This window comes from Dendropsophus ebraccatus, chromosome 12, assembly GCF_027789765.1.
Source record: "Dendropsophus ebraccatus isolate aDenEbr1 chromosome 12, aDenEbr1.pat, whole genome shotgun sequence".
Taxonomy (NCBI): Eukaryota; Metazoa; Chordata; class Amphibia; order Anura; family Hylidae; genus Dendropsophus; species Dendropsophus ebraccatus.
The window spans coordinates 34,291,624-34,317,363 of record NC_091465.1 but is presented as its reverse complement, the minus strand read 5'-3'; the positions used below and the strand labels follow the sequence as shown (position 1 = coordinate 34,317,363).

Here is a 25,740-nt window from a genome sequence, read left to right as displayed (position 1 = left end):
AAATGAAATGTAGAACTGTAGAGTACACATATGGCACTATGGTGGCTTTATTGCACTTGGCAAACTCTAACGAGAATGCAACATAATCCAGTTAGTAAAGCAGAGTTTAATTAAGTTTTCTGGGCCAGAATTACCTACTCTAAGGCTATAAAAACCTTTTTTAGAAAAACGGTCTGGAAGTAGCCTTGAAAGATATTTCAATCAAAGTGGAAAGAAGTCCTGGACGTGATAACACAAAGTTGCCTGAAGGTGAAAAAGTAAGTAAGACCTGAATGCAATTAACCCACTGAAGAAGACACAGCATTCCCTGGAATTATAAGAAGCTTACATATTAGCCCGGTAACACAGATGACTTTGGCTTATCACATTTTTGACAGGCACAACTGTGAAACCTAAACTTGCAAAACATAAAAAAGTGAAGACTTGAGGTGTGAGAAAGGAGTGCCAGAGGAACCAAGTCACTAACTGTGAATGTACAAGCAGTTACTCTGCTAGATCTATGAATTCTCTCATTGTAAGACAACACAAATTTATGGTCTATCTTAAGAAGTTAAAGAACACTTAAAGTGAATCTGTTACTAGGTTTATGCTGCCTAAAAGTAGGGCACGTAAACTAGTGACAGAAATTCTGAACAAATCGGTGTATTACTTACATTATTCTGTTCAGCCGTTCTAATATGCAGAAGAATGCGATTCTTGCCGCACCCCTCCCCCGCCCTCCAGCTGCTGAATGACAGTTGAATGCCCATACACAGCATGGATAGATAACGCCAATCAGAAGCTGGTAGTTCTAATTTTCTGCTGCTCATGAATGTCCAGGACTACTGGGCTCACTCTTATAATGGAGAGGACTACCTATTGTCCATGTTATTCAGGAGGATATCCCCAAATCAAATTGGTTTGTGAAGTTTGCAAATTTTACTGTAAAAATTAGTGAACATTGCAAACCAAATTTTTTTAAAGATTTGCTCTTTTCTAGTAATGAATGTATTCCTTGGCTCTCTATGGCTATGTTCACACATAACATTTAATTAGCGTTAATTTGCACTATTTTGCCATGAATTGCACAATTTGATCAAAAACAGCAATATTTTTTGCAGTAATATTGATGGAGGTGCAGCAAAAGGCTATGTCCACACAACGTTTTTTCAGCTCCGTTTAAAATTACATCCGTCATTTTGAGTCTAAAATAACGGACGTTATTTAGCTGTCTAGCCTTCTCTTAGTGCAATGACGGCTGCTGGTACATTATTCTAGTTTGGAGTTACTAATTGGCCTTTGGGGTGCGGCTTAATTAAAAAGTTCTTTTGAATTTAATAGTAAAAACGGAGAAAGAACGGTGAGAAAAGAAAAATTGTGTGTAAACAGATAATAAAAAACGTCCAAAAATAATGATCATGATAATTATTTTGACGTCCGCGGTAAAAGTGTCCTTCATTCAATACATTGTGTGCATTGGACGTCCGTCTTTCCATTGACTTCAATGCATTGCCATTGCAGCCAGTTAAATCGCTGCAAAAACAGATGTTATTTTAAATAGCAAAATTGGACACCTTTTCCCTATTTTTTAAGGTTGTGTGAACATAGCCAAATAGTGATATTTTACCACAATTAAGCGCTATGTGTGAATATAGCCTATGAGGGCCTAAGATGCTTGATGAATTACATTGCATTCATTGCTTGTCACAATCTCTGGATGCCCAGACTGCCCACACAATAAATTTAGAGGTCGCACCTCTGACCTCCTACAATCTATAAATATGTTTTGGTTAGAAATGTTGTATATATCTCATTAGTCTTTTATTTTCCGCCATATTTTTGAGGTTTTGATTTGACCTTGGGTTTCAGGGATGGGGGAGAGTGGTGGCAAGTTTGTAGGTGGAGTATTTGGATGCATGTTGGTTTGTTGCGATGTCCAGATATCTTATCTGAACATGGAACTTTTCTTCCCCTTTACAGCTTCTAATTATTTTACTTTTTAAATTTCTTTCTTTTTATATTTTTAATTACTTTTGTGCCTAATTAGCTTGCCTGTGTGCAACTTTTTTAATTTGTATTTATTTATACAAAATGTTAAATTAATTTAAAAAATTCTACCTATCTAGTTGAGAACTAGATGCATATATTCAAAAACTGAAAGAAAAAAAAAAAAGGTGAAATATTCCCATCAGCTGCAGTTCTAATACATGGATTTTGGTAGTGTGCAAGTGTGCATACCATTCAAGTCAATGTCAGGAACCATTATGGAAAATAATTTGTTTGATTACTAAATGAGCCACAGACTGGGCCTCCTAATTGGGTTGTTCCCTGTTTTTGTTCAACCACTTCTAGAATGGAATGTGTGGGAGTCCTGCCATGAGCGAAGCTATTCTCTTAGGTGAAGGTTTGACAGTCAGCGCAAATACCCTTTTATTTAATTTTACAAAATGCCACCAGATATTATATCAGAAGTGTCAAATGGATACAAATAAAGGAGTTGTAAAAAAATAAATAAAAAAAATTGCAGCTTGTAGAAAGAAAAATGTAAATGAAATATATAAACTATTTAATACCTACTGTCTGATGTTAAGGATGGCGTTGTTTGCAGGGAAAATTGCATTGAAATCAATGCACAACGGCCGGAAATAATTGACACGCTCATTATTTTGGCGGCCGTGTGAAACAACAACGGCTGTTGTTCAATACATTCAAAACAGTTGTTTGCATTGACTTCAATGCAAATAATTTCATTATGAAAAGAACAGCCATTGTTTTACTAGAAAACAACGCCTTTTCTTGTCATAAAATGTACGTTGTGTGAACATAGCCTATGGCTGTATCCATGTTTTCCAGGATTCCCTAGGGCATCATTCAATTTCTACAGCCAATGGGAATCAATGGTGAGCGTTCACGTTCAGAGAACGTGGCCGAAACCGAACATTTGGCAGTCTTGAAACATAGGTTTTGTTACAGCAGTCATATATACTCAAGCTTTTCCATACACTGGCCCGCCTGCCCCCAGTAGGACGAAACCCCCTCCCCTCTGTGACACAGCTACAATGCCTGGTCCCCTTTCCCCTTAATGAATTGGTGTGGGAGAGTGAGGTGACCACCATACACAAGAGACAGTCAGTGCCACTGAAATTTTGGATGACTTTTCTTCTATGTGTATGGAAGGCCTAAACAGTCAGAATATTAACCCTATAAATAAGGGCATATGCCTCATCTAAAATATGTGTTTGCAATAAAAGTGATGTTCCCATGTTCTGCACAGCTAAATCTCCAGATATTTCCTTCTAAATGTTCAAGGTTGTTCAATAAAAATAACAGATTTGAACTTGTATTTAAAGAGAATCTGTCAGCATTCAGACACCACCTGAGTTACTGACAGTGTTATATAGGTCATAACAACCTATTCAAAATGGTACCTATAGCCTGACAGTGTTATATAGGTCATAACAACCTATTCAAAATGGTACCTATAGCCTATCCATCCATGTAGCAGAAAATGTGCAATCTTGGGGTATGTGCACACTGAGGAAAAGGCGGGAAATTCAGCCTGAAATTCAGCTTGAAATTCCTCCCGTAAAATATGTACAGAGCAAAGTCCCATTGTGTTCAATGGGTTTTCTGCTCTGTTGTTCACACTGCAGAATTTTCTGCTGTAGATCTGCTAGAGGAATCCTATAGAAGTCAATGGGGGGCTTAAATTCTGCTTGAATTCTGCCTGAAAACTTTCAGCTACAATTCCTCGAGAATTGCTCAGTGTGCAAATACCGTTAGTGTGACCAAGTGTCAAAGAGAAGTGACGACTCTGCAGCTTTGCCGCTCTCTGTTATGCCTCCTTCTTGGTTTCTTCACTTTCCCCCTTTTGAATAATAATTTCATATTGGTCTCTAGTTTCCGCACCGCTGATGGCGTACACATCCTGTTCTTAATTCATTCAAGCACTGTAGCAAGGAAGAGCAGTGCGCACACATTGACCAAAGTAAGCTTGACTGCTCAGTGCACATGCGCACGTGAGCGTCGTCAGCAGTGCGAGAACTGGAGACCGATATGAAACTATTATTCAAAAGAAGGAGAGAGGAGGCACCAAGGAGGAGGCATGACAGAGCGCGCCATGGCCGGAGAGCCGCAACTCCTCACTGACACTTGGTCACACCAAGATTGCACATTTTTAGCAATATGGACGGATAAGCTACAGGTACCATGTTGAATAGGGTGCTGTGTTCTATATAACACTGTCGGACTGTGTCCGAGTGTTGACAGATTACCTTTAAAGTGTCACGTGACATAGAGCCGGGAAAGGTATGCGCTTAGCGCAGTCTTCTCGTGATCAAGACCGATCAAAACTTTTTAGATGTTTCAAAAGTTTTTCCAAATGTCAGCGAAACTTTCAAGAAATCAATAATTTTACATAAAGAATAATGATGTTTCACGATTTGAGGGGAAAATCTTGATTTGCAGGCAGAGTAGACTGTAGAAAGCTACACTTGTCTATAGCTCTATGGATAGCTCTACAGATGTTTATAGAGGGCTATTTACACCTTATTGCCATTCCGTTCTCATAGAAACACTTCAGCTATCTCCTGGGAACTAAAGAGTGGACACAGGGGGGGATAGCTGAGAGGTGAAATATAACCTTTTAAATTCACAGTGTAGTACTTCACATGGCAATATTCTGTAAAAATGTTCTCAGTTGTAAAAGAAAGGGGAAAAGAGACACGGAAATCATAAGAGAAAGTTCTACGATCAAGCCAAAATTGGTAGACAAATAGGTTTATCACTAATGGGGAACAGTCTTATGCATTGTGCGATATCTACTGTATGACTATAAGGCAGAAATGATAAAAAAAAATGTCCCCAGTCGATACATGTTAAAGGCAAAAGAGCTTAAGGTGGCCATGACCTTCGATTGTTCGTCTGACAGTTACCTCTACCCGTTCTCCCCATACACAGGCAGTGGCAAATGTCCCTGTGTTCTCTACAGGGAGTGGTGGGCCACAGCCAGGCTGCTCTGGCTGCAGCTTATCTCTCAGAGAAAAAAGGGGTCAGGCAGTGATTTTCAATTATGCCCCAACCCCTATTCCCACCGACATCATCTGTCGGTAGGCTGTCAGGGGAGACCCATAAACCTTATACTGATGGACATACTCAACTGATAAAAATCTGCAAGCTTATTCGACTACCTAAGTTGGCTGGCTAAAGGTATTAAATACTAAGGACTTTCAAATTTTTAATTAGAGAGATATCGGTCCTTTTAAAAGAGTGCTTAATTTAAAGGACAACTCCGGCGAAAAAATTTTTTGGCTTATTTAACACACATTACAAAGTTATATAACTTTGTAATGTGGTTAAATACCCGGTCTGGCCCCCTTCCCCCACTTTCCGACCCCCGACCCCCCACCCCGGAAGTTAAAGAATATATACATTACCTATTACGGTCGTCACGGTCCTCTTCTCTGGTGTCGGGTGATGTCAGAGCTGGGGGCGGTCCGGGTCTTCTTCCTCCTCGGCGTCTTCATTGAGAGTGAATGGGAGAGAAAAGGCTGCTGGTGCACATGCGCACCAGCAGCCTTTTCATTGGCTGGAGCGCATCACATGGCTTCCAGCTTGCTCAGCCCTGATTGGCTGAGCTTGCTGGAAGCCATGTGATGCGCTCCAGCCAATGAAAAGGCTGCCGGTGCGCAAGCGCGCTGGCAGCCTTTTCTCTCTCATGGACCCGGAAGAAGGAGACATCGCTGGACGGCGGACGCAGGTGACGGTGAGGCGGACGGCGGCCGAATGGAGTGGCGATCGTCACCGGAGGGATGGTGAGTATGGTGTCTGTGTGTGTCTGTGTTTTTTTTTTTTTTTGGGGGGGTCCCGCCGGAGTTGTCCTTTAAGACCGACATACTCGTAAATCCCCCCCAAGAGTTTAAAAGGATCCATAATATCCTTTCAATGGGCCAATGAAGGAAACCCCTCTACTCTGTGGGCATTGAGGCAGCCACGATGTCCGCTTCCAAACACACTGATAGAGAAGCTGGGACTGTGTCTCACAGTCAGACTGCAAGCAGTCCACGCTAAGGCAGGCTACATACCAAGCCATACTAGAGTCACATTAAATAACAATCTTCTAATATAATCTAATTATTGAAAAATCTATTTAGCCTTGGGCGCATTCCAATAATAACAGGCACGTGTGAATAATTTTCTAGATCAGCTTGGTTGCCCTGCAGACTATTATCACACTATATATTTCCCTTTTAATTCCGTAAGTTGCTTTGTCATATGATATAGATTAGGTTTATATAATGTGAACAATAGCGGTGGTGCTTACAATGTCTCCATTATTGTCTACTGAGGGCATGGGCTGTCATAAATAGATTAAACACTGATATAATAAATATAATGATGTCTGAGACCTCTTCATACCGGCAGCGCCTCCGTCTCATGGGACAGTAACTAGTTTGATAAAAAAGCAATATTTCTGCTTTAATGGACAAATCCCTAACACACTGAAGAAATCAACAAATAAATCAATGTGGTTTTTGATGAAGCCAAAGGATCTAGAGTGTTAAAAGCTTTGAAATGCGTTGGAACCATAGAGTGATGTTGGTGAATAGAATGGAGATCGATGCTTGGAGCAGGTTCTAGTTTTTTCATTTATACTGTAATCCATTGTGCATCTGCTAGATTAAAGGTGCTGTGTACATAGCAGGCATCGGTGAAGCCCTCATTATGATCATATGTCACGCAGGGGGCGGCCAGTAAGTACATAGGATCGATGACTTATTTGGTAGCGTTCATATTTATCTCCATCGAAGTGATTGTTCAAGTGCTAAACGTAATATTCTTTATTAATGTTGTATATAGAAGCCTTTATAGGCATAATCAATGAATGGCCAAAATTAAAGGACAACTGAAACTAGAGGTTCTTAGAGGGTTTGGCCACTTTTTACAATTACTTTAGGTAAGGGACCCTTTTACCTAAAGTAATTGTAAAAAGTGGCCAAACCCTCTAAGAACCTCTAGTTTCAGTATTCCATAAATGTATTCAATCAAAAACACTGTATATTACATTTGCATACACAGCCATCGTAATTCCAATGGAGTGTCCAGCAGGGGCACACTATATATAGAAGTCAATGGTACTCATTGACTTCTATATATAGTGCGCCCCTGCTGGTCACTCCGTTGTAATTACACCCCCGATTCGTGAGGTCACGGTTTTTTAGAGAATCTGAAGTCTCCCTGATCTACTAAATTAAGGGAAATAGCCCTATATGTGCATTTCCCATAATTAATGTACATTAGAAATTTGTCTAACTTTCCATAAGTAATAACATATTAAAAAATAGTTTTGGCCGGAGTTGTCCTTTAACTTAATTTACTAAACAAAAATGTATTCTTTTTCTAAAATATTAGTCCCCGAGGATCCCACACAAGAATTTTCCAGTGCCAGAACCTGCAGTCACTCACACCCTGAAGCCAGTAAATAAAATGCATAATTTACATGTTATTGATGGATCTAATTGGAAATACTTAGTAAACAAACCATGTGGTTCCATGTTATACTACGTAGTGGAAACAGGATAGGTCCCAGGGGGGAAAATGTCACAAATAAGGATCTGTACTCCCATGATAAAGGAAGCACTAGACCCTACTGTAAACTGTACAATGTTCTACCTGGCTAGCACATAGCTGGTCAGGCACCAGGGACCGTATCGGTGTGGGAGCTGGTGATTTAATGAACATCATGGAAGAATATTCAGCTGCAAACCTTGTCCCACCCTGTTTTAAAGAGGCACTTGAGGTTCATCACACTACTAAAAATGTAATGACCCGCTGTTGAGTCAGACAGCTATTAGCCGATGACACATGAGGACTTTTCATGCTCGAATGTGTTCAGCTCAGCAATATTTACGGCTTCTGGTAAGACCCAACATTTGCATATCTTCGATTGCTTCTTACTTTCTGGCTCATGCATCACCTCCCATCAGCTCTCCTCCGATTACTATGGAAAGCTGGTGCTCAGCTGATACACACCATTTAAAGCTCTCACATGAACAGATCTCATCTGTCATGGTCCTTAGGAACCTGAGCAGACTTAATCTTGCCACTGTGCACCCCTCACCAACAATTAAATATTCGGAGTGAGATCCTCTTATTGCACATGGCAGCATGAAAAGCTTGTGAAGATCAGAAGAGAAGACCTCTTAATTCTGTAGTGACATGCTAAGGGGAGCTGTCAGAGAAGAGCTTTGGGAGAGTCTAGATAATTCATCAATCATTGCTAAAGGAAGGCAAAAAAAAAGTTGTATCATGTAATCCTTATATTAATATCTGTATGTTAGTCATATTTAACAATAAGTAATAGTTATAAGGAGGTGGTTATTAAAAGTAATGAGGCATCACTGTCTCTCACTACAATGGAGTGCTCCAAAACAGTTTTCTTCCATCTCATAAAATGACCTGACATTGCTAGGATACGTCATCACTTTATGATGGGTGAGAATCTGAGTCTCAGGACCACAGCCGATCAGAAGAATGAAGTTGATGCAACTTAATTAAGTTTTTCTTTTGTGTAGTGGGGTTGGAAATATAGTTGGCTGAAATCCCAACTAGAGTGTGCAGCCTCTTAAAGCATGTACACTAGACAGGAAGTGTACATGAAAAGAACAGAGCAGACAGTTTGTATAAGATGTAGAAGGAAAAGTATGAAACATCACAGAAAGGTTGTAAACTAACTCTATTTACCAATATATGTTCATTTATTAGACAGCTGATTTTATAACCAGAATACCCCTTTAACTTCAATGAAGCTGGAATGTCGCTCCCTGCACAGCAAAGTGGCCGGGAGAACTGTAAAGGGTAAAACAGTTACATAGTTACATGGTTAATACGGATGAAAAAAGACACATGTCCATCAAGTTCAACCAAGGAGGGGATGGATGCAGGGAAGGGGGGGGGGGGTATACAAGGAGGGGATGGATACAGGGAAGGGGGTAATACAAGGAGGGGATGGATACAGGGAAGGGGGTAATACAAGGAGGGGATGGATACAGGGAAGGGGGTAATACAAGGAGGGGATGGATACAGGGAGGGGGGTAATACAAGGAGGGGATGGATACAGGGAAGGGGGGGGGGTATACAAGGAGGGGATGGATACAGGAAAGGGGGTAATACAAGGAGGGGATGGATACAGGGAAGGGGGTAATATAAGGAGGGGATGGATACAGGGAAGGGGGTAATACAAGGAGGGGATGGATACAGGGAAGGGGAAGGGGTATACAAGGAGGGGATGGATACAGGGAAGGGGGATATACAAGGAGGGGATGCATACAGGGAAGGGGGATATACAAGGAGGGGATGCATACACGGAAGGGGGATATACAAGGAGGGGATGGAAACAGGGAAGTGGGTATACGAGAAGGGGATGGATACAGGGAAGGGGGTTACACAAGGAGGGGATGGAAACAGGGAAGAGGGTTATACAAGGAGGGGATGGATACAGGGAAGGGGGTAATACAAGGAGGGGATGGAAACAGGGAAGAGGGTTATACAAGGAGGGGATGGAAACAGGGAAGGGGGGTATACAAGGAGGGGATGGAAACAGGGAAGAGGGTTATACAAGGAGGGGATGGAAACAGGGAAGGGGGGTATACAAGGAGGGGATGGAAACAGGGAAGAGGGTTATACAAGGAGGGGATGGAAACAGGGAAGGGGGGTATACAAGGAGGGGATGGAAACAGGGAAGAGGGTTATACAAGGAGGGGATGGAAACAGGGAAGGGGGGTATACAAGGAGGGGATGGAAACAGGGAAGAGGGTTATACAAGGAGGGGATGGATACAGGGAAGGGGGTAATACAAGGAGGGGATGGATACAGGGAAGGGGGTAATAAAAGGAGGGGATGGAAACAGGGAAGGGGGGTATACAAGGAGGGGATGGAAACAGGGAAGGGGGTTATACAAGGAGGGGATGGAAACAGGGAAGGGGGTATACAAGGAGGGGATAGATACAGGGAAGGGGGTAAACAAGGCTTGTCGCCTCCGGAGATTGAACCTTTTTTTTCTCCAGGCGGGTTTAAAGAGTTTATCCAGGATTAGGAAAAACATAGCTACTTTCTTGCAAAAAAACAGCACCATCTCTGTCCTCAGGCTGTGTGTGGCATTACAATACAGCTCTGTTCACTTCACAGGAACTGCAAAAACACACTGAGCACATGAGTGGTGCTGTTTCTGGAAGAAAGTAGCTATGGTTTTGTACCTGTGATTAACCCCTTTAAGCGGATGCAATGATGCATGCTTACAATAGGGGGAGGGGGTCACTTTAGTCTTCAATTGTTAACAATTCTATGTAGTTCTAGCAACAGTATATCAGTAAATAAACAAAATAATAGGTGATAGAAAAGTGTGTTTCAGAGAACACAATATGAGATGTCACCATTTATCTGCTCCCGGTTCCTTAGTTTACAGAATCGGCGCGGCTACTGTCTTTGTGTGACACGGCGCTTTGCCAAGCATGAAGCTAAATTGTTCTCTTATTATATTACACTGGCAGCTATGCGGAGGAATGGATTCAGGAGCTGCTATACAGACACTTTAGTGAGATATGATGATTGCTAGGTAAACCATCTGTGTTAGGAATATGCACTGCTTTCTGTGTACTGTAGATTTGGCTTCATAAAAAGCAGTTACAGGCAATCAGGTGAGGTCATAAAACATAAAAAATGAGCAATCTGTGCACTACAAATATCCTGCCCTATCAATGAGTCAGTCTGCAAAAGCCATAAAGTCAGGCCAGTGACTAATGTACGGTATTTAGAGGTGAAATGCTGGGAAGGAATATGGAAAACTAACATTCCGGCTTGTATCTTTTATTTTTTTCATTCTCAGTAAAGTGATCTTGGGACCATTTTAACAATACCGTTGGGAAGGGTGATGATGCGGTGTATTAGAGCTCAACAGTGGAGATACATAGTGCCGATTACTAAGCAGATATTGATTAATCGGAGCCGATACTCATTGTTACCAACAGATGCAGTGAATTCTTTGACTGCTTTTATCTTAAAGGGATTGTCCATGCACACCTTCCTGTCCATTTGGTGTCAAGAGATGCAAGTGCATGCAAGTAAACTGAGTTTTGCCACTGTAACCATGCAGTTCCCAGGATGCACCCATTCCCAGTTTTTAGCAGTGGATAAACTAGTCTCATGGCACTTCCTGGTGACTGTCTAGACAAGCACATGATATTTATTCTGTGAAACTGGGAGCTCATTCACCAAGTCCAGCTCTTGTCTCTGCTGGGATCCAATCCCATTACAATGGGAGAGCAGATCACACACACAGCTCTGTGTACGACTCCACTTTTGGAAACCTAGACACAGGATATGTTACGCATGAATAACAATTTATAACAATTGAAAGTAAATTTACGAATATCCTGCAAGGAATCATCAAATTCCCCAAAGTTGTAGGAACAGAATACCCCTGTGGCTGATGGAAGTGATTCTGATAATAAAACAGGATCATTTCTGCAGAATTGTCACCTAAAATAATGTCCATTGGAGTTCTGAAAGTAGTAGGCTGCTTAAAGGGGCTATCACGCCTTAGAACATATGTCTGCTTCCTTCTAGAAACAACGCCACTCTTGTCCTCAGTTTGGTTGTGGTTTAGTTTTGCATCTCAGTTATCTATTGAAGTGAATGGAACTGAGTTGTAATATCACACACAAACTGAGGACAGGGGGATGCTAATTGTGCAAAAAACTAGCTCTGCTTTCTATAAGGCTGGACAATCCCTTTAAAAATAGCAGAAAAAAGGACGAAAGAAATGCATATGGCCTTACCTTTTATACGGTTAGGTTAGGCTTGTTTACCCCCTGTCTGAACCTTGACATGCACCAACACACGCTGTGTATATAGGGCTAATCTTGCCTAGAAGCATTGCTCGACACAGCATATAGTGGCACATAGCAGAGATCTCTCAATATAGCCTCCTTCACAATACTCTGACACATGCAGACCAATTCCTTAGCAATAAATCAAACTAATGCTAAATAGCAGTGATCTGCAACCTATGGCTCTCCAGTGGGTGCGAACTTAGAACTGCCAGCATGACTGCACAGGCGATGTCTGGCCGGGCTAAGAGTCGTAATTCCGGAACACCCTGAGAGCTGCAGTTTGGCGTTCACAGCTACTGTATAAGACAACAAAAAAGTGAGCGCTATGTTTGAAGTCTGAAAATTAGATTATGTTCATACATCATTCTTTTCCAAAACAGACGTTTTAAAGCTCCAAAAACAAAGAAAAAAACTGCCTCATTTTGCTATTGAACATATAGCAAAATAATTTTTATGGTTGTGAAATTAAGTAGATGGTTATACTTTTGGTCATCTTTTTTTAGGACTGTATTTCTTCTCTGAAAATAAACAACCGTTTTTCATGCATGAAAAGACTTGCTCAAATTTTTCAGCCAATTTTGCAAGAAAAATGTCCACTTTTTTTAAAGGGAACAAATCAGCACCATTGTGCGGATATGGTTCCCAGCAGCACAGTATAGATCTACTGTGCAGCTCATGCAGCATACTTGCCACGGCTGCAGTGGTACCTTTAAGAGGGTGAAAAAAGTTTTATTATGCTGTGCAAGGCTGGGAAAGGGGTGGCAACTAGTAATCTGGGCAGTGAGCCGCCCGTGACTAGTCACAGCTCTATGCCTGTCAGCGCATAGTGCAGGGATGATTGACAGGCAGAGAGGCCACTAACCAGTCTCTGCCTGTCAATCATCCCTGCACTGGGCACTGACAGACAGAGAGACTAGTCACAGATTACTAGTTGCCGCCCCTCACCTTTCATCGCACGCTGGAATTAAACATGGTTTTCCCCCTTTATAAAGCTACTGCTGCAGCCGCAGCTGGTACTGTGCTGCTGGAAACCATATCAGCCCAATTATGCTGTTAAGTTCCCTTTAAGGTTGAACATACGGCCAAAAAAAAACACACTTTCACACTGGAGTATTTTAGACAGTATTTCGAGTGGGTACAAAATATTGAGATGCTAATCTTTACATTATATGGTTTATGTTCCAATTCTGGTTTAGACCAAACTTTTATTGAGAGACAGCGGCCTACATCAAGGTACCACAAGAGTTAAGATCCTTTAATTATGGCCGAGAAGCAAGAAGAGGGGCATAAAATATTCAGATCTAATGCATTGCTTGCTCATAACTGGCTTAGCTTAACTCGGGATGATTAATCAATTATTTACTTAGGGTAGACCATTCCTCTGTCATATAAATTACATTTAATACCGATCCATTACTCTCCATTATGAAGGTGCAGTTATGACTTCCTGGTTTGCTGGTGAATGGCATTAATATCAATGTGTATATGAAAAGCATAGGGTACCGTCGCTGCATTCTCACGTAGCTTTTGTTCCCTTTTCCTGGAAAATTACACAGCGGGGAACGGCTTATTCCACCCTGCCAATCATAACATAGTAACAGCTCCCATACTGTAAATGGGTCAACACATCGCCTGCTACAAAGCTCCTGCGCATTTCACATTTTCCCAGTTATTTGCTGCTGTAGGTGTAGGTTAAACCATTTCAGGCGATGAAAAGCTGTGGTTTAAGTGGGTTAAACCATGTTGCGAAAAAGAGGCTGCAAGCGTCCTATGTAGGTCAGCGATTTGCTGCCAGCAGGATGCACACGGAGGGGCTGCAGCCGGCCGGATACAGAGTGAGCCATGCAGTGCTGGAATGGCTGGGATGCATGCACTCATGGAGGAGATGAAGAAACTGCATTAACAGCAATACCTTAATATGTTATCAAATGAATCACTTCCATTAGCAGCAGCAGCAGGAGTGATGTGAATACAGAGCAGCCGAGGGAATATAAATTACACTAACAGACTGAGGCCGGGCTCACGAGGAGATCGCATATATGATGTGATTATTGCTACAGCTTTATTTTAGGAAACCGTTCTGGGAAATAGTCATAGAATATGTATTACTGTTTCTATGAAGAACCACATGTACAAACTGCACCTGTTTTATCTGTTCATTGAATAATTTATTGTTTTTGTGGGTTGTTTTTTTTTTTTTTTGCTAAAAAAGAACAAACAGCACCACCTAATCCAAGTTTATTATTGCATCCTTTTGGCGAGTTGCAATATAACACGCAGCCTATAGACAACAATGGCATTTCTAGGGGGGGAAATGGTTTCTAAGCTAATACAGGTAAATGTGGAAAGACAAATACCGTCCAATATATGTGTACATATACCGTCCAATATATGTGCCTTATAATAAGACTACAACTAGTTGCCGGGGGGGAAAAAACTGTTCAGAAAAAAAATGCTACATCACTTACTGTATGTATGGAGGTATCCTCCTCTAGAGTAATCCCTTATAAAGAAGAATACCAATAAAAACACCCCACAAAGGACCACACAGTGTCTGCGTCTCCATAGTACAGGACAGGGGAGAGGCTTCATGTGCCGCTGTTTAGCCTCTTTTGAAGGGACAGTCCCTACTTTTGATTCTGTACCTCTTTGCTCCTTAAACAGGTACTCTGGAGAAAATGTTTTATTTATTTATTTCTTTAATTAACTGGTGGCAGAAACTTACACAGACTTGTAAATAATTTCTATTTAAAAATTTCACGCCTTCGAGTACTCATCAGCTGCTGTACGTCCTGCAGGAGGTGGAGTTTTCTTTCTAGTCTGACAGTGCTCTCTGCTGCCACCTCTGTCTGTGTCAAGAACTGTCCAGAGCAGCATAGATTTTCTATGAGAATCTGCTACAACTCTGGACAGCTCCTGACACGGACAGAGGTGGCAGCAAAGAGCACTGTGTCAGAATGGAAAGAATTCACCACTTCCTGCAGGACATACAGCAGCTGGAATACTTGATATTTTTTTATGTAAAAGTAATTTACAAATCTGTATAACTTTCTGACACCTTGATCTGGAGTACTCCTTTAAATGTTCCTCTCTTTGACCTGGGAGATAGATTGGAATTAATAAACTATGCATATTGCTCCAAAGCCCGTCTAGCTCCTATCTGTTTATTAGATACCAACTTCCATATTATTTCATTATCTGGTGTAATCTGATTCTTAACAATGGTTATATTGAGATGAATAGTGTGATCAATGTTTTTGTGTTGGTATATGATAAGTATTTTAGATGACCTGTATTCATTCTTTTAGACATGTTCTTTCAAGATGGATTGAAGCTTGTAACCAGAACTCTAAAAATATGACTTCTACTGACTGCTGGGATCACAGCTTTCATTGTGGCTAAATATCCACCAGAAGAAAACATAGACCAGCAAACAAAATCCAGATATAATATAACCCCACATGTGCTACAGTATATGTGCTGTAAAGCTGCTTCTAAAAGGAAATCTGTCACATGGAAAAATGCAGTCCAATCTGAAAGCAGCAAGCTATAGAGCAGGAGGAGCTGAGTAGAATGATATATAGTTCTATAGCAAAAAAATTTTAACTTGCTATTTATTAATTTAAATTTCAGCTCATTCTGGGCTATGTAGTCAGGTGGGTGGTTGGTCTTCCTCACTTGACCACCCACATGACTGTTTAGTCCTGAATGAGCAGATGTTTACATAAGGAAATGTCAAATTGTCCTGGAACTTTTCCTTGAAAGCTATATGCCAATCTGCTCAGCTTTTACTGCTCTGTAACATGATGCCTACAAACTGAACTGCATTCTCAAAGAGACATATTTCCTTTAACACTGCTTTAAGGAACTATTCTGGACACTAAAACATTTTTATGCATTGTTGTGGCCACAAAGAAAAAAACAAAACAAAAAAAACACTTACCTAACATGTTTCCATAGGGGTCCCCTGTGACATCTCCAGGTCCCCCCCCCCTCTGGCCACTGCTCACCTCAGCAGTGACAGCCCACACAGCCAATCACTGACTGAGGCAAGACAACACTGTGGCCAGTCATTGGCTGATTTAGTTTTGGACACATTGGAGAACCCTGAAGACCTCACAGGAGGATCTCAAAGGGGGGTATGGCAAGTGAGGAAGGGTTTTTACTATTTTCTTTGCAGCCCCAGAAATACTGTATATTTTTTAAAAGGTTAGTGTCTGGAATTCCTCTTTAACAATAGAAAAAGCCAGAAAAATAAATAAAGCTAAAGTAAAACCGAATAGTATCTCTTACCTTAAAATTTTCAATAACATTTTCGATACATAGGACAAGGCGAGTGAAGAAAAGGTAGAATGAGAGGGAGACAAAAAAGAAAAGAAATTGTTGTTAGTTATTTACTGTAATATGATCATTATTTATCAACTACATAAAGTTTCATTATAGTAATAACTGAAAGGGTGTTTCCTATGTGGACAAAATCTACATGGTGGTACAATAATGCAATATTAATGTGCCTCCCACAAAACCACTTTAAATAGAAGAAACAATGTTTTGAATACAAAAGCGGAGCAGTTATTGATTACCGTAGACTAATTATAGCAATCGTTTTTTCCTTTCCTTAACTGAATATGCTAAAGAGAAAGACTCTGGAACCTCATAAATATGGTGTAATTATTGAGGCTACACCTGATGATACATGGGCTGTCAGGAAGCTCTGCACCTGCGTAGTCACGACAAGAACTAATTACAAACCCTGGTTATCCATATATAACCATCATCCAGATTTATGCGCTTCATGCGATAGGATTATCTTTTGTACATAGGATTTTATTCTTTACAAGCCTGCTCATTTAGGAAGGGGAAGGACAGGGGCTCTGTGGTCAGAATTTGTTGCTTTTCAGTACTGGGATCTTGGGGGCCAACGTGATATGTGCTGATCAGTGAGATTAGCATTCGTTTGCAGATCCCTTACAAGGCTCAACCAATCAGATGGCCAGGCTGCACAAATGAACGCTGGATTGTTCGTTCAGCCTATTGACTTCTTTAAGTCGACTGCACATTCCCTTTACTTTACTTTTTTTTTATTTTCCACACTTGAGCTGGACACACAACCTCTCAAAAAACAAATAATTCCCAAATATCCTTTTATACTTTATCTATATAAAGTATTACTGTCATTTAAAAAAAATACCTGACATGTTAGAGCCACAAAAATAGTTTCAGAGCAATTTTCCATTAAGTTCATGTCAATTCTTTAAGCGGAGAGTGGCGGAAGCCTCCCACAGAGACAGTGCGTAACACAGAGGCAGACGGGATTACGAATTCCACCGCTTTTACTCAGACAGGCCCAAAGTACCGAGACCCCCACAGAACACTAGATGGTAGCGTATGATAGCGTGCCTTACTCCCCAGTCTGGCAATAGATCTGACTTACTGCAGGAATGGGGTTCCATAGACTTTAGTAAGACTGATCATCGAGCTGGAGAGGGAGCTGGTACCACACACTCCTCCCAGCTATGTCTCGAAATTAAGTGGTGGGGGTGGGGGCTTAGCACTAAGATCCCGACTCACATTCTAAAAAGATGTTGTTGTTTTTTTTATTACAGTAAAGCCTGTCAATACCTCGATTGTGATTGCTGTGACAAAGACCATTCCTAGATTTTCCTTGGTTGTCTCCTTTTATCCCTCCCCCTTTTCAATCAACTATAATTGTCCTTTACAATGAATGTGCAAAAAATGTGCACAAGTCCACGTGTCTTCTAATCACATATTATGTCAAGTGGCCAACTGCTCGGTTTGAGGACAAAAATGGAAAAATAGGGGGGGGGAAATGTTAACATTGACCTTTGATGCACATTAGAGATGAACACAATTCAAGCATGTTCAAATCTGATCCAACTTCTTCAGCCACCGGTTTTCAAATGCTGAACGATCGGAGTCGAGCATGCTAATGCTCTAATGCACATTCTCTCTGTTTCTAGGCTACATCACCCATATTTAGCTAAGGTGCCCATGCACACTCCATATCGGTAGTCCATAAATATGCATTTATTTTTAATAGTAGGTAGTGAGATTTCCATAAATCTTTGTTGTTGGGTTATTTCTTAAGCGAACAAAAGGATTGAGCGTTGAAATCCACCATGAAAAATCCTTCTCTCCTTTGTCATCATCTGAGAAAGTCGAGAAGCCAACATAAATACACCGACTTTTCTCAAACGTGTATAGGGGGCTTTTTGCAACAGAAAAGATTTACGTTATGTTTACGCTTGACCACTCATCGATATTTACAGTCTTTGAGACGTTCCACGTGGATTGGTTATCTAATGAGTTTTCTGCTCAGCTGTTTCCTTTGTGCTTCCTCTACTTCAGTGTGACAAAATCCGCGATTAATGATATTAAGTGCTGACTTGGCACGAAACAGGTTATATTAAATGTAACCCAGTTCTCGATGACACAGCTAATTTATCCAAGATCAAATAAACGTATGGTAACTGAGCCCTAAACCTATATAGTAAAAGCAAGTTCACAACAAACTCCTACTTGGAAATAATTGCTTCTGTCCAGTCCGCTGGGTCTACGTGCCAGTATATCAGCCTAGATACACTAAATCCTGACTCAAAGGTCAGCCTGACACCAAGGCACTCATTTCCTCTTCTCGAGTTGCCACCTTGGGAAAGAGATGCTCTTAATGAAGCGTGGAAGACTGATACACAGTAGAGAGCACATTGAAAAAACAATAATTTATAGAAGAAACCTGAAGATCCTCCACTCCTTCGTGTTTTGTATGTCGGCTATGTTCTCGGTGCGTGCACTAGAGGGATGGGGACAGATGTCTGCACCCCATAAAATTAGCATGTGTTTATTTCTGTGACGGTTTGGGCTGATCACATGGCCTGTCTATTAATCTAGATTCCTGCTGGTCCTTCCTCTAATTACAGGCTTCCCGATTATTGCCTGTGGGCTCCCGGAACATAGAACAGCTGTAGTAATGGAATGTTACCAAGCAAAATTCTAATCCAGACTCCGCACAGTCGCTCAGAGCAATCTACACTTAGTAATACTCAGAAGGGCATAATGCATCTACTTTGACCACAAATATAATATCGCAAAAAGTTATTAAAAACTGAGGGCTTGGTGGCTAGATCTATTTTTTAATTATTATATCATATTACAGCTATCAAGCGAGGAGGCTCCAGCTCCAAAGCATTCCTTTGCACTAGTACAGTAGGACATCTCTGTCTTCCTTCCCATTAGACCATGCAGCTGTCACTAGGATAAATTATACCCCAGACAGCTGCATGTTTTAGGGCGGCAGGCAAGCGGTCTACATGTGGTATTACATTCTAAAGCTCAGAACTGATTTATACAAACATATACTATGAAGCACCATATATGAGCGAGGGAATGAATATAGAAAAATTACTGGTGACAACCATGCCCTTATTATAGAGAAAATAGTAAAAGTCACCAATACAATATAAATATGAAGGCAGCAGAGGTTTGGAAACCATGGCTGAGCACAGATCCTATACATTAAAATGAATGGCCGTCCATGTAAAAATTGAAGTTGTTTGACCTTTACAGTGGGAGCTGGTCTTAAAAGGTATCTTTCAGGAGCTGTAACCCATTGTGCTATGCAGGCAGGGTTCTCAAACAGGTAGGCCCGTCTCCATGGGCCCCATTGCTTTAGTAGAGTATATTGACAAGAACTGTCTTCTTGAGATACAAAGGTATGTAACCCTTTAAGTCCAATATGTAACTGTACCCAAAATGTAAGTAAATGTAAGTAAAATGTAACTGTACCCAAAAAGATAGAACAGTAAAAGTGACCCTTATGCCAGTTCAGTTCAACATCTCATTGTCCCATGCTGACAGCCAGGCAAAACCTTTAATAGTATACTGTATAGTCACTGGCTAAATTGTATTCTTTAATAGTGTGATCATATAAACAGGCCTTCCTCCAGGTGTCATCTTTATCTATTAGAACAATGGGTGCAAAAAACACTAGAGGGGGGAATATGAGTAATGAGTCCGGTGATCTCCTAATGCTCAGATGTAGAAATCAGTAGTGACTGCTGGAGAACAAATGCAGCATTACATGGCACCCAGCCTTTGCAGAAACCAGCGGGACAGAACTACTCTTTATAAGGACCCTCCACACTGGCTAAAAACTGGGGATCTCACTTTTTTTTTTATCCTTATGTCCTAACAGTAGGTATCCAAGGGTGCTGTCTCTTTAGAGCTTTGCACTATTGTACTGCCCTACATATCCAAAGTGGCTTCTAAAAAGAAGCCACATACTGTACACGTTTGTATGGTGCCTCACATGCATGTTGCAGGTTATTAGATGCATGGACCATTATCCAGCATGGACTGATTCCTACACAATAACCTGGATTGCTTCAGCAGAGAGAGAGGACTAACTCTAGAAACTAGCTGCCTATCCGCTGTGATCTATAATAAATAAAAGCTTATGGCCTGACATCAACAACAGACAGTTCAGAGCCAAGCGTAATTCAATAATGGCTATGCCTTGCTCCTTCTTTTCGTGGACTCACAATTTATTCCATACATCAGTTCACCTGGAATGAAATCACACGACCTAATAATAAATTATTCTGCTCGCCTCTTCAGCTGAGCCAGATAACAGACACAGGGAGACGGGCTGAGATAGATGGACAGGTCCTGTGAGAGGACAGAGGCTGCGCTACGCAAGGTCAATTTCAAAGAACTCGACATAAGATTGGAGAAGATGACATAAGATGACAGAGAAGTCAAGTGTTCTATATAACCACCCAAAGTATAACGGACATATACCACTACCACCCCCAGCATCCTTTCACAAGGATTATATACACCTCAGCCATGCAAAAATGTTCAGATTATGTGACATTGATTCCTCTTCAAGCATTCAGCTACGAAGCCCTATGCAAATTTCCTCTGTAGTTATGGAGGGACATCAGATTTGGCACGCCTAAACTAGCTATAAATTGTGATAAATGCACTGGTACAGCCGTGATCCTTTTCTTAAATAAATAAATAAATAAATTAATTAAATAATAAATAAAAAACCTACTACAATTATAGTTTTGGAGCTATCTATCAGTAAAATACTAAATATATATATATATATATATATAGAGAGAGAGAGAGAGAGAGAGAGAGAGAGAGAGAGAGAGAGTGAGTTTTAAGCGTGCCCTGAAGACCCATCTCTTCAGGCATGCTTATAACATTTCGTAATCTCGTCTCCCTTTGCTATCCTTTCTCCATCCTCTCTATAACTTCTTTGGTGCTAGTTACACTGTCCTTGTTATCTGAGCTTAGAAAACGGCTTGTGACTGGCTTTCCCAGTCACCTATTGGCGCTTAGAGATTCTATGTACAATGATTGGAACATTGACAAATAAAGCACTTGTTGCCTCTCGTGTTACTCCCAGTCATCGTAGTCTGTAAGCTCTTGAGAGCAGGTCACTAATTCGGTATTTTAATTTATTCATTGTATAACTTAATATATAACCTGTAATGTATTTATATATTTAAATAAGCGCTGCGGAATCTGTTGGTGCTATACAAATAAATATATATATATATATATATATATATATATAAAATCAACTTATGGGCTCACATACAATTCTCATCATGCCTGAAAAGCCTAAGCCAAAGCTTTGGCTCTCCAGGCATGATAGGAATTGCAGTTTGTCAACACCTAAAGGTTCACGGTTCAAAAAAAAGGACCACGGCACTGGCTTCCCGCAATGGTGCCGTTCTATTCATGTGCAACACTTAAGGCGAATGTACTGAAGGTAAGTTTGCTATAATAATAGAGTACAGGATCTGCAGATCACCCAGTTAGACTTCAGTGAACAGGCTGCTATTTATAGCAAACTTCAGTCTATAGAGCAGCAGACTTTGGCTCTTTGTGGGCAGGCTAAGAGGGAAGCCTTAAGCGTAAGAGCAAGTGGAAGATATGTTACCTATAACTGGAACACTTCCATACAAATACTGTGTTTTTTCTAAAATAAGGCCTAGTTTTATTTTACAGGCTTTTTGGAGTAGGCTTAAAATATAGCCCTTCTACAAAAGTAAACCCTAGTTAGTCAGCTGACTAGATCCCTGACACTGGGCACTGAGCATCAGCCAATCAGTGCCAGATTTCTTATGGGAGGCAGGAGTAGTAAGAAGATGCACAGTACGGGACATTGGATATGGGTGGGGGGAGAGGGTAGGTGGGCCAACAGAGGGAGGAGAGAGGAGTAAAGTATGGAGGCCTAATTACAAAGGAAAATAAGACCTATATATCTTGAAGAAAAACACTGCGGCACTCCAACAGATGAAATTTAAAAAAGACAAAATAAAACCTGCACCCAAAATTAAGACCATTTTAAAGCAGTGCCATGGCCTTAATATTATACCAAAACATTGCATTTTGGGTGCAATAAGTGTTCTTTTTATTTATTTCATCTGCTGGAGTGCCGCTGTGTTTTTCTTGGATATATTACAGCACTTGTGTGTGCTTATCGCTGGCACACACACCACTGATTTTTTATTTTTTTTTAATATCTAGCTATCTTCCACACTGTACTAGAATATGTATTAAAAAAGAGTATGTCTTGGGAGCTATGACTGCTGGCGGAGGGTGGTGTTTGTTGTCGCCATGCAAGTGTCTATAGAAACCAACATATAGATTCTCTCCACACAGAAGTAAAGATACATCCATTTACAGGAAATCAATACCTAGACAGAGGATGGGAGGGGGTCGCAGTGTAACTTAGCAACAGGTTTCCACATCTAGTTCTTAAGTGTGTCACTTGTTACTGTATGCAACTAATTTATGCAATAGAGTGTGTATCAGGTTGGTGCTACACCTAGATCTTGTGAGACCAACTTATCACACTGCTGAATATTTCACATAGTTTTCACAGCTATGAATCTGTAGCGATGAACGGCTGTTGTAGGCGCAGCAGAAGACAGGGAAGACCTCTAAAAATGTAGGGACACCACCAGCCCATGTATAGTCAGTGAGTCTCTTCACTTTGGCATTGCCGAATTTGGCCATTTTAACAAATGACCATAAAAACTAATAGAGATCTATAATATTAATTGCCACTGTCAGGAGCCGGTGTCCGCTGATGCTCCTGCAGACGTTTACGGAAGCGGCAGAGGGCCCTACTGGTTGCAGAGACGCGCGGACTGCATCCCTAGGAACCAGCCCCGCTGCTATGAGGAAGTGCCAATGGCGTCCCTGGTTACCACCGCCGTGCCGGAGGCTGCATCACTTCCTGGCTGCGTCGCTCAGCTGCTTCCATTTTATGTTATGCTGACTTGCAGGTGTCACTGCCAGTCAGCTCAGGTTATGTGGGAGGAGCTGAAAACTTTGCCCCAATCAGGATCTGGGGTCGGGATTCCAGTTCCTATATACTACTTCCCCCACCATCTCTAAGTTGGCGTTACATTGGTTGCCTTTTTTTTTTTTTTTTTTTTTTGGCTTAGATTCTTTGACCTTCCCTCTGCCTTCTGACTTTGTAGCCCGACTGTTGCTAACCCGGTTTGCTGACTTTACCTTTATTGTGTATTGTTAGCCCTGTCCTTGTCTTGTGCGTCGCGCCTAACCACAGTACAGTAGTTGCAGTCTTCAGTTTGTGGCCTTACACTGTCCTTGTGTCGGATTGTCACTGACCACTCATTCCGGCCATGTTACCTTATGGTAAATATTTTATTTTGCAATATTAGAAAATTATAGAATGGAATACACCCATATCATTGTATAAAGCCTATATAGAATTTCTATCTGCCTATACACTCTGTACGGACGTCTCAGAGCCCTACTGATCAAAAAATCTGAAATGTCAGAAAATTTCCAAAATGATGGTTATCCTTTAACATCCTTTTAAAGAGACATCTAAGCCCTGCCACAGGAAACACCTCTGTAAAGGTCCCAAAACAACCTCAAGGAATCCAGGCCTGGGCAGGGTTTTCATAACTCCCACCACTTTTGCAGCCTGGATTGTTAATACATAAGATCGGACCCAGTCATTACTGAGCCAGCTCAATATAGTCTATAGGAATAAAATAAGTTCAGTCTCTGTAGAGCAAAGCTCTTTGGCAAATATGTCAAGAATGGAAATACCACCGTATTACTGCTGCCACAGCATTTAATATATGACTTATGAAAAGCAAAGTTTTCTAGGGCAGGCGAGCAAAGGATATTATAAAGGAACTACCCGAACCTCCGGCAGCACAGAACACTGACAGGCTTCCTTATCACAATGATCAATGGTCACTCTACGCGGCGGTGCCGAATCACAGACATAGTCATAACTTCAGCCGCAAAATGGGCTCCAAGTCAGTAGGGTGGTCCCTGTCGGCTTGCTTAATAAATCCCTATACACAAACAGGGAAGATGTCAGCCAGGGCTAGAAGACTGTCCCAGTGACTCAGAGCCCCTTTCCTGGCCGAAGTTACTGATTCTAAAACAGCACAGCCATTAAGGTGAATCATAGATGGTTGTGATATGGGATATTGTCATTATTCTGCTGTCAATATATCATACTACCCATGGTTTGGACAGCATGAAATTAGTGACAGGTTCCCTTTAATGCTACACTGTTTATCAGTACCACTATATACAGTCTCTCTGGGGGCCAATTTAACATTTAGTGCCCTGCCATGAACGGCCATTAAACAACAGAAATCCCAATTCTATGATCCAATATACAGTACATGACCTAGTGCACCCTATATTGCCAGACCTGTAACAGTCAAACATCTCCTATGATAACCATGGTGAAGGACAAGAAGATGCCTTCTAAATGCCATTGACTGAGCACATTGGTTGCATTTGGCTTCAGCCATTTGTTTCCTTACTTTGTCAAAGTCTAGTGGGGAGACACAAATGTAGAAGAAGCCATCAATCACTGCTGTAGAAGCAGCAGCAGGACCCAAGAGGACAGGGGTGGTGCTGTTTGTGCAGGAAGGTAGCTGTGCTTTTTCTAATCCTGGACAACTACTTTAGGATTTAAATTTCACCAGATGATGAAATAATATGGAAAATAAAATTTTGTAGCAATATAGAATGTTTATTCACCCAAATCTATTTCCTAGGTCAAAAAGATTTAAAGTATACCTGTCGTTTCATGTTCACCCGCCGGTACAAGTCCCCACCCCCAGCAACAACGGACGTAATTTATACAGCACACACGTTGTATGTGAAGCATAGAATCATAGTCGGAGTGTATACACATGGTATACACTCCGGCCCGGATCCCTAGCGGCGCCGCAAAAAAACTGACATGTCAGCTTTCTGCGGCCGCTATGCATTGAATAGTGGGCGCAGAAAACCTGTCAGTGCACACAATGGAGCGCGGCATCGGCCGCACACTCCATTTCGAACAGCAGGGAATTTGGATGTGGGCGCACACTGATGCGCCCGCATCCGAATTCAGCGGCAGTAAAGATCAGGATGATCTTATATGACACCAGCTAGGTCACGGAATGGTCGATTTTTTACAAAGTGGGAACATGACCTAACAGTTAATAAGAAACAATGTAAACAGTTCCCCCTGGTGTTAGAATGTATAGGCTAGGTTAAAAACACATTATGGCCAAAATATATAATTAAAATATATTACAAAAGTGTCAGTAAGTCCAGGATCTATTTTTTTTTTTTTTTATTATAATGACAGGTACTCTTAGGAGCAAAGAGGGACAGAGTAACTTGGGTTAAAAGTAGAAACTGACCCTCCAAAAGAGGCACACCTGTGATGCATGGTCTTGTAACTATCATTTTATGAGATTCTAGATTGTCTTTTATTTGTCACTAGAAACAAATGGTGGACAACCAGATTTTTGGGACTATTGCATCAATACCAGGT

At 41.1% G+C, this 25,740-nt stretch overlaps 1 protein-coding gene across 4 annotated transcripts in view; it reads right to left on the bottom strand.

The window, feature by feature from the left end:
• The window catches only part of NCAM1 (neural cell adhesion molecule 1), a 234,826-nt gene that overhangs the window by 98,774 nt on the left and 110,312 nt on the right, over positions 1-25,740 (bottom strand). The window lies entirely within an intron of this gene.